General features: G+C 40.7%; 1 pseudogene across 1 annotated transcript; it reads right to left on the reverse strand.

The window, feature by feature from the left end:
• Positions 1-405: 405 nt before the first annotated feature.
• LOC145824673 (UDP-N-acetylglucosamine transporter UGNT1-like) lies at positions 406-2,539 on the reverse strand (annotated as a pseudogene). Its single transcript, XR_014366618.1, has 3 exons — positions 2,401-2,539; positions 946-1,079; positions 406-848 (listed from the first exon to the last, which is right to left on the reverse strand). The product of XR_014366618.1 is annotated as a UDP-N-acetylglucosamine transporter UGNT1-like (transcript).
• Between the last annotated feature and the right edge of the window lie 6,494 nt (positions 2,540-9,033).

Below are 9,033 nucleotides of genomic sequence, written 5' to 3' on the forward strand. Positions count from 1 at the left end.
CCGCTAAAAAAAATTATTTTTCATCTTGTTTTTTTAGCTACTAAACTATTTAGTCGCCTAAAATCTCATTTATTTTTTGCTACTAAATATATAGTAACCAAAAGAAATTATTTTCATTTTATTTTTTTTAGCAACTAAAATATTTAGTCGCCTAAAGTCTCATATTTTTGACTACTAAATTTTTAATCGCTAAAAATCTTTAATTTCTTTTTGGCTACCAAATATTTAGTCACTAAAAATATTGATTTCCTATTTCACTACCAATTGGTTAGTCGCCAACAAGTTCTTTTTTTTTTTTTTGGCTACTATACGTGTAGTCGCCAAAAACTTTATTTAGTGTTTTATTTTTTATTATTATTAATTTCTCCACAACCTGTATTTATTTTGTACAACCTGCACCCTGTATATAAACAAAACAATACACATCTATTTCTTTTTCACTTTCAACCATCCAAAAATTTAGTCTTTTAACATCAAATTCTATACAAACCAAATATAATCCAACCCAAAATAATAATTCCATACAAACAAAGAATCATACAAAAACCAAGTCTTCCGTACACAAAAAAGAAATATCCACTAGTATTCTATACCACGCCAATAGTAATATGTTTCATGCCAAAAGTAATCTCCACCTCAGATCTAAAGTCTTTGCATCTCCACCTTTTGTTGTGCCGTAGCATTTGATCCAGAATTGGAGGAAGAGGGTTTTGGGCTAACTCCAAATCCTCTTAAATATCCCTTCTTCCCAAGCACCTATCTTGATAATTCCTCTTGATTCTGTTGGAGACCTATCACCTTACCATTGCACCACAAGAGGCCAAAGCTATTGAGGCCACTCGACTTTCCTGAGAAGATTGAGAAAACATATCAGCACAAGATATGCAATGTCTCACATATCAATGAGAAATTGAAAGATGTTTTTTAAAAAACAAATAAATGTACCAATGCGAGCTACAGAAGCAAGATATATTGCAGTGCAGATATTCGATATGAAAACAATAGCATAGCCAATAGGAGTCAAATGACATGTCCCGAGCTCCTGCTACCCGTGCACACCAAGTATAATTATTGCCACACTGATGAGGCGTTTGGAAGTTTCAACCAAGAAAGATGTCAAAAATATGAAATTTTATAGGTCAATTCCTATCAAATAAAAATTGCAAGGATAAAACAATTTGAATAACAAGTTTGTCATGCTTGCATAAATTTTCATAGGTTTTTCACTTTGAAGCTTGTAAAAAGCCTAATTGAATGTTTTCATTACACACTAGTCGGAACCCCACACGCTACGCGCGTAGGGGTCGCGTCGCAACTACAATGTTTATTCTCGTGTCAGTGTGTCCAAATTGTACTGTGTGTAATGCATCAATATCATTGCTTCTTAAGCTAACAAATAAGCAATTGAGCCTCTAGCTTTGGAAATTATAGAGATCTATACATAGAACACTTTGTGATTTTATGAATAAAAAAGAAAAAAAAAAAGAAAAAAGAAGCAAGAACAAGTTCTTTTGGATATTCTCTTCAAAGTCATATTTACCTTCGAAGAGTTAAAGCTTCCATAATACCTGTCTAATTTTTTCTGTGTCTTAGCTAAAAATTCTTCAGCCTTTCCCAAGTGAGCAACTTCATTGCCATTAGCATTTATAAGTGCAAATCCATTTGTGTACTTCAACACAGAACCCAAGTGAGCAAGGCATTTTCAAGTCATCAAGCTCTCTTTTTATACTTTCAATTTTTTTGCTTGTTCTTTTCTTTGACTTGCTTTCTTGGAGATAATGGTTTGTTGGCTAAGGTAGTGATATTGGCTAGGGATTTGTCAATGTGATCAAATCATTTTATTAATGTTCAGGCCACAAAGTGAATATATTCCACGAATCTTCTAAGTAGTAGATAAGGAGTACAAAAGTAATAGCTTCAGCTAAAGATGTTACACAAAATAGCTCAACTCTAAAATCACGGACCATTGAACAAGGCACGCAAGCACATTGGGTCAAATGGAGGAGTAATATGGATAAAAAAAATAAAGACAAACTGAAATCCAGCACAATTAAGGTCAATACCGAATGAGGACCCAAATGACATACCTGATATGGTTTTGGACCCTTGTCATGAAAGCCAGCAACCAGCAGTGAAACACCAAAAAGGCCTTACACTACTGCACAGGAAACAAAAGGGTAGGAAATTGCAACAAAAATAAGCATATGGAAGAGCCAAGATCAAACCCATGGCATACAGAAAATAATAGATGAGGAAATGAAAAATAAATAAATAAATACATATAAAGGCACAACACATCGATGTCTACAACACTAAGTAGCATATAAATATTTTCATACTTAAAGAAAAATCAATGAATGATGTATTGGAAGAAAGCAACAGTGAGAACATGTAGCTTACCTGCAAACCACAGAAGGTGAATGTTTCTGTCCTACCAAAAGGTACTCCATGACCATCGTAAAAGCTATGGTTGTCCGCCTAAGGGTGGTGTACATAGGAACACTTATGCCACGCACAGATTCCATTGATGCCAGCTTTCACCAGAACAGAAGGACAAAAGTATATCTAGAAGGAAAATTCTAATATCTACCAACAAAGAAGCAAATGATTTTGTGCCATCAAACTCATACCATGTAAAGCAAATATGGTATTGCAAGAGGAATGGTGTGACACAATGTCTTCATGTTAGGACTATGAGGCACCAGAAATCAATCACACACAATAACACGAGATTTACGTGGTTCAGCAATTGCCTACGTCCACGGAGAGCTATCCACTATAGAATTTTTCCGGAGTGAGATTATAACTCACACCTCACTCTCTCTCTCTCTCTATAGCACTCTCACTCTCTCTGACACAGATTATACGCTCTTGTGTCTCCCTCTTGTTTCTTATGTTCAGCCTCTCTTCCTCACCTCACATTTATACAGAGGAAGAGGAAACAAAGTCAAAATGAAACAAAAATATTAGGTTGCCAACTGCCAACTGCTCTCTTCCTTTTTCCCACTTTTCTCCTACTCCTTGACTTGGAGTACTTTTCCATGTGGGCTGGAGCCAACAATTCTCCCCCTCCACGCCCATATGGATAACTGACTTCTTACTTGAAGTCCATCCCGGTCAAATTCTTGCAAACTTCCAGTTTGTCTCTGGTGACAACCTTGGTCATCATGTCAGAAGGATTCTTGTCCGTGTGAATCTTAACTAGTTTCATCAGCTGCTTTTCCATCACTTCTCGTATCCAATGATACCGGACATCAATGTGCTTTGTACGTGAATGGTACATGGAATTCTTGCTCAGATCAATTGCACTCTGACTATCACAATATACCTTGTACTCTTCCTGCTGTAGACCCAATTCTTGGAGAAACCGCTTTAACCATAACATTTCCTTTCCAGCATCTGCGGCAGCAATGTACTCTGCCTCTGTTGTAGATAAAGCAACACACTTTTGTAGTTTGGACTGCCATGAAACAGCTCCCCCTGCAAAAGTGAACAGAAATCCTAATGTAGACTTTCTACCATCAAGATCACCCGCCATATCGGCATCTGTAAAACCCTCCAAAATTGGTTCAGCTCTCCCAAAACATACACATCTTTGAAGTTCCCTTCAAGTACCGAAGAATCCATTTGACTGCCTTCCAATGCTCTTTTCCTGGATTGGCGAGGAATCTGCTCACAATGCCAACTGCGTGAGCTATATCTGGCCGAGTACACACCATTGCATATATCAAACTCCCTACTACGGAAGAATAAGGGATTGCCTCAATTTCTTTCCTTTCAGAGCTGGTCGTGGGACACGAATGTTTTGTCATCTTGAAATGATTGGCCAGTGGTGTGCTGACTGGCTTGGCACCTTTCATGTTGAACCTTTCAATCACCCGTTCAATATATTTCTCTTGTGACAGCCATATTTTCTTGGCTTTCCTGTCACGAACAATCTTCATGCCCAAAATCTATTGTGCTGGGCCTAAATTCTTCATGTCAAAATACTGCGACAAGTCCTTTTTCAATTTGTTGATCATAGAAAAATCATGTCCGATGATCAGCATATCATCGACATACAACAGTAGGATGATGAAGTTTCCATCCGAAAACCTTTGGAAATATACACATTGGTCTGCTACCGTTCTTGTGTACTCGTGATCCACCATGAATGAATCAAACTTCTTGTACCGTTGTCTCGGCGCCTGCTTCAGGCCATAGAGACTCTTCTTTACTTTAGTTTGCAGACTAGATTCTGTTTCCCTTTAACTTCAAATCCTTCTGGTTGCTCCATATAGATCTCTTCCTCCAAATTACCATGGAGAAATGCAGTCTTGACATCCATCTGTTCTACCTCCAGATTCAAGCGAGCTGCTAATCCTAGAGCTACTCGAATAGAAGTCATTTTCGTAATTGGGGAGAAGATCTCATCAAAATCAATTCCCTTCTTCTACCCAAAACCTTTGACCACCAATCGAGCTTTATGCTGTAGTATTTTACCGTTGCCATCTTTCTTCAATTTGTACACACATTTGTTTTTCAATGCTCTCCTGTCTCTTGGAAGTGGAACAAGCTCATAAGTGTGGTTCTTCTGCAAAGAACTCATCTCCTCCTTCATGGCTTGCATCCAACAATCTTTCTCTGGATGATTTTTTGCTTCTGAAAAACTATCGGGCTCCCCCTCATCAGTAATCAGAATATACTGAGAAGCGGGATATTTGGTTGATGGCATGACAGCTCTTCCAGACCTCCGTAATTGAGGCCCAGTTGCCTCTGGTTGAGGGGGTTGCTCCCCCTGCTCAACACCCTCTTCATCCGGGTCTTCATCTCTTTCCTCTTGATCCTCAATTTTTGGCATAGGATCCTGCAACTCTGGCACTTCTTGTCGCACATCATCACATCTAGCATTTTGTGATGGCTCGGGAGATGGGAACAAGTCTGGAGTGATGACATCTCTAGACTTTGCAGACTTCTCAAAATCTGCTATTGTCTGGTCTTCCTGGAACACAACATCTCTGTTCCTGAACATCTTCTTGTTCACTGGGTCCCACAACTTGTACCCAAATGCTGCATCTGAATAGCCCACAAATATGCATGGAGTGGACTTGTCATCAAGCTTCTGTCTGTTTTCCTTAGAGATGTGTGCAAACGCCTTACACTCGAAGATTCTCAAGTCCTTTCTTCTGGGCCAGACTTCCTCAGGTATCGCAAAATTCAACGGGACTGAAGGCGACCTGTTGATGAGATAACAGGCTGTACGGGCGACTTCAGCCCAGAATGACTTTGGCAACTTTGCCATTCTGAGCATGCATCTGACTCTTTCCATAATAGTGCGGTTCATCCTCTTTGCCACACCATTGTGTTGTGAGGTGCCAGGAACTGTTGTCTCATGTCGGATACCTCTGCTGGCACAATATGCTGCAAAAGCATTGGAAGTGTACTCGCCTTCATTGTCTGTGCGAAGATACTTCAATTTCTTCCCGGTCTCTCTTTCAACCATTGCATGAAACTCCTGAAAATGCTAAAATACCTCATCCTTTGTCTTCAGGAAATACACCCACAACTTTCTTGATGCATCATCAATGAAAGTCAGAAAATACTTGCGGCAACAAAGTGACTCCACTTCGATTAGGCCACAAACATCCGAGTATACCAAACTGAGCACTTCTGTTTTTCTCTTGCTCGTTGAACTAAATGATACTCGATGTTGCTTGCCATAAAGGCAATGATCACACGGATTCAAGACACTCTCTTTGGATAGGGGTATCCTGGATTGCTTTGCCAACAGATGCAATCCCTTCTCACTCGTGTGAGCCAGTCTTCTGTGCCATAGGTCCGGTGACTCCTTGTCTTCTGCTGCATTAAGACTTCCCAGACAGATCTTCGTTTGAGTCTTGTACAGTGTTGAAGACATCTTTTCTCTGGCGATTGTCAAAGCTCCTCCTATCAGTTTCCAACGGCCATTTCCGAATGTACTTGTATAGCCCTGTCGGTCCAGGGCGCTTCCGGAGATAAGATTGAGGCGTAGATCTAGAACATGCCTCACATCTTTGAGAACCAACTTGTGCCCGATATTAGTCTAAATATTAATGTCTCCAATACCCACAATCTTCGAATAGCTAGAATTCCCCATTCGAACAGTGCCAAAATCTCCAGCGTTGTACGAGCTGAAGAGATCTCTGTGGGAAGTGGCATGATAGGATGCAACTGTGTCTATCACCCACTCTGTACAGTTGTGGCCAACCATGTGAAGGCAGTCGTCCTCTTCACCAACTACAAGAAGTATTTCATCAGTTATTGTGGATGTGGCTGTCATGTTCTCATCTCCTTTTGACTTACTGCTTTGGCTCTTTCCGACTTGGGTAGTTCTTCTTTATGTGACCCTCTTGGCCACAGTGATAGTAAGTGAAGCTGGAGTTACCTCAACCTTTGTTGTCTCTGGATTTACTCTTGTTCCAGCTGCCTCTACTCTTACTTCTTCCTCTGCCTCTTCCTTTACCTCTGTCTTTGCCTCTATCTTCTGTGACAAAAGTGTAGGACTGATTACCTCCCATGTCTTTCCTTCTTGTTTCTTCATTGTACATGACGTCTGTGACCATGCTCATGGTCAGCTTCCCTTCTGGTGCAGAGGTGCTGAGAGAAACCACCAATGTCTCCCAGCTGTCCGGTAAAGAACTGAGCAGTAGTACGGCTTGCATTTCATCGTCCAAGCGCATCTTGATGGTTGCAAGTTGATTTACCAGATTTTTGAATTCACTGGTGTGCTCGGCGATAGACATACCGTTCTTCAACTTCAGATTTACAAGCCTTCTCATCAGCAAGGCTTTGTTCCAAGCGGTCTTTGACTGGTACATGTCATTTAACATTGTCCAAACAGCATAGGCATCTGTCTCCTCAGCAACATGATGGAACACACTATGGTCTATCCATTGTCTGATACAACCGATAGTCTTGCGGTTCATCTTTATCCAGTCATCATCCTTCACTTCTTCTGGTTTAACCCCTTTTACAAAAATAGGGTCAAACAGGTCCTTATAATAGAGGATGTCTTCCATCCGTGACTTCCAAATCGCATAATTGGAAGGATTCAATTTGAACATGGATCCTGAAGTTGAAGTAGATTCCTCCATCGTCTTCCTTCTTTTTACAGAAAACTCTGATTCCAAAATCTGACTGTACGGATGTATCCGGAATATTCCAAATAGTTGAAAAACACGATTGGATCGTCAGAAACGGACTCCGAATGGCTTAGATCAAGCCAAAACAGTTTGGACGCCTCAGATCTGTGACTGCATCTTAGCCGCGTAGCACTAGATCACTCCTACAGCGGCTGTACCCTAGCCGCGTAGCACTGGATCACTCTTCCGTATGCTGACGTGGTAATGACTGGACTACTGACGTGTCAAACACGTGGCAGTCATTGGCTAGCGTGGTGCCACGTGGCGATGATGTGGCGAGATGACGTGGCAAATAACAGGTGGCAGTCTGGCTGACGTGGCGATGGCCTGTCAGCCACGTGCGCACTAAGCTGGCGCTGAGTTGGCGCGTAACCTGGAGATAAACATCACTCACACGCGCAACACACTCGTCTTTCTCCTTGAGCAGCACGTGGGGTGTGTGGTCGAGGGTGAGATTACGCGACGGCTCGTCTTCACGGCGCATGGGGCGCGTGCGGAGTGGAATTTACGCGCCTACTTCAGATAGCGCGTGAGAGTGCGTGCAAGATCTTCTGGGGCTCTTCTATGTAGTTCTGGACTCCTCTCTTGGAGATCTTGCTCCTGGTATGCTCAAAACTCGATTTTGAATAACTTGATTTCTAGGCAGTTTCGGAAAAACACTCTGTTTTGTTCCGAAATGTGACCGACGAGGCTTTGATACCACTTGTTAAGACTATAAGGCGCCAGAAATCAATCACACACAAAAATACAAGAGATTTACGTGGTTCGGCAATTGCCTACGTCCACAGAGAGCTATCCACTATAGAATTTTTCCGGAGGGAGATTACAACTCACACCTCACTCTCTCTATGGCACTCTCACTCTCTCTGACACAGATTATACACTCTGTGTCTCCCTCTTGTTTCTTATGTTCAGCCTCTCTTCCTCACCTCACATTTATACAGAGGAAGAGGAAACAAAGTCAAAATGAAACAAAAATATTAGGTTGCCAACTGCCAACTGCTCTCTTCCTTTTTCCCACTTTTCTCCTACTCCTTGACTTGGAGTACTTCTCCATGTGGGCTGAAGCCAACACTTCAATGGTACAAGAGTTGCCCAATTGGTAGTGATACCCTCTGGTTCACCATCCGTGAAAGAGATGCTCTTCCAGTATTTCATTGCATATAGAAATATACATAAACACACGAACTACCAATTTTACATATAAATATAGGATATTTGGAAACAAAAATCTCCATCCAGTTTCCATATTGAAGCCTTTACCATATCCTTCTTTAAGAAGAAAAAAATGAGGAAAAAATTTATTCAAAACAAGTAAATTAGACCAATTGGATGCATGATTGTTAAAATCGCAATCCGGATCGTAGGATCGTACGATCCTACGATCCTACTTTGCCAAAACGATCCAAATCGTTGTAGGATCGATGTTACACCAGGATCGCAAGTAGAATCATGTAGGATCGCATGGGATCGTATAGGATCACATGGGATCGTGTAGGATCGTATGGGATCATATAGGATCGTAGGTAGGATCGTAAGTAGGATTGTAGATTTTATGATTTTTCACCTTATTTTTAATATGTATCATTTTAATTTTAATTTTTATCTTTTTTTTTAATAGAAAGTAGGATCTTATGATCCTTGATCCGATCTTACGATCCGATCCACCAGACCCTCTCATCGATCCTACTTAGGATCCCGATTTTAACAACCTTGATTGGATGTGAAAATGCAGTAGATCATACTGTAATAGCTAATGCATACAGATGATAAGCTGCTGAGGTGAAAAGGAAGTTGATAACCAGAGCAAGATGAAGAAATTAATAGCAAAATGTGTAGCAATAAAAAAAAATAATTAGTAAAAATGCTTACA

This window comes from Camellia sinensis, chromosome 4, assembly GCF_055761805.1.
Source record: "Camellia sinensis isolate YWXY chromosome 4, ASM5576180v1, whole genome shotgun sequence".
Classification (NCBI taxonomy): domain Eukaryota; kingdom Viridiplantae; phylum Streptophyta; class Magnoliopsida; order Ericales; family Theaceae; genus Camellia; species Camellia sinensis.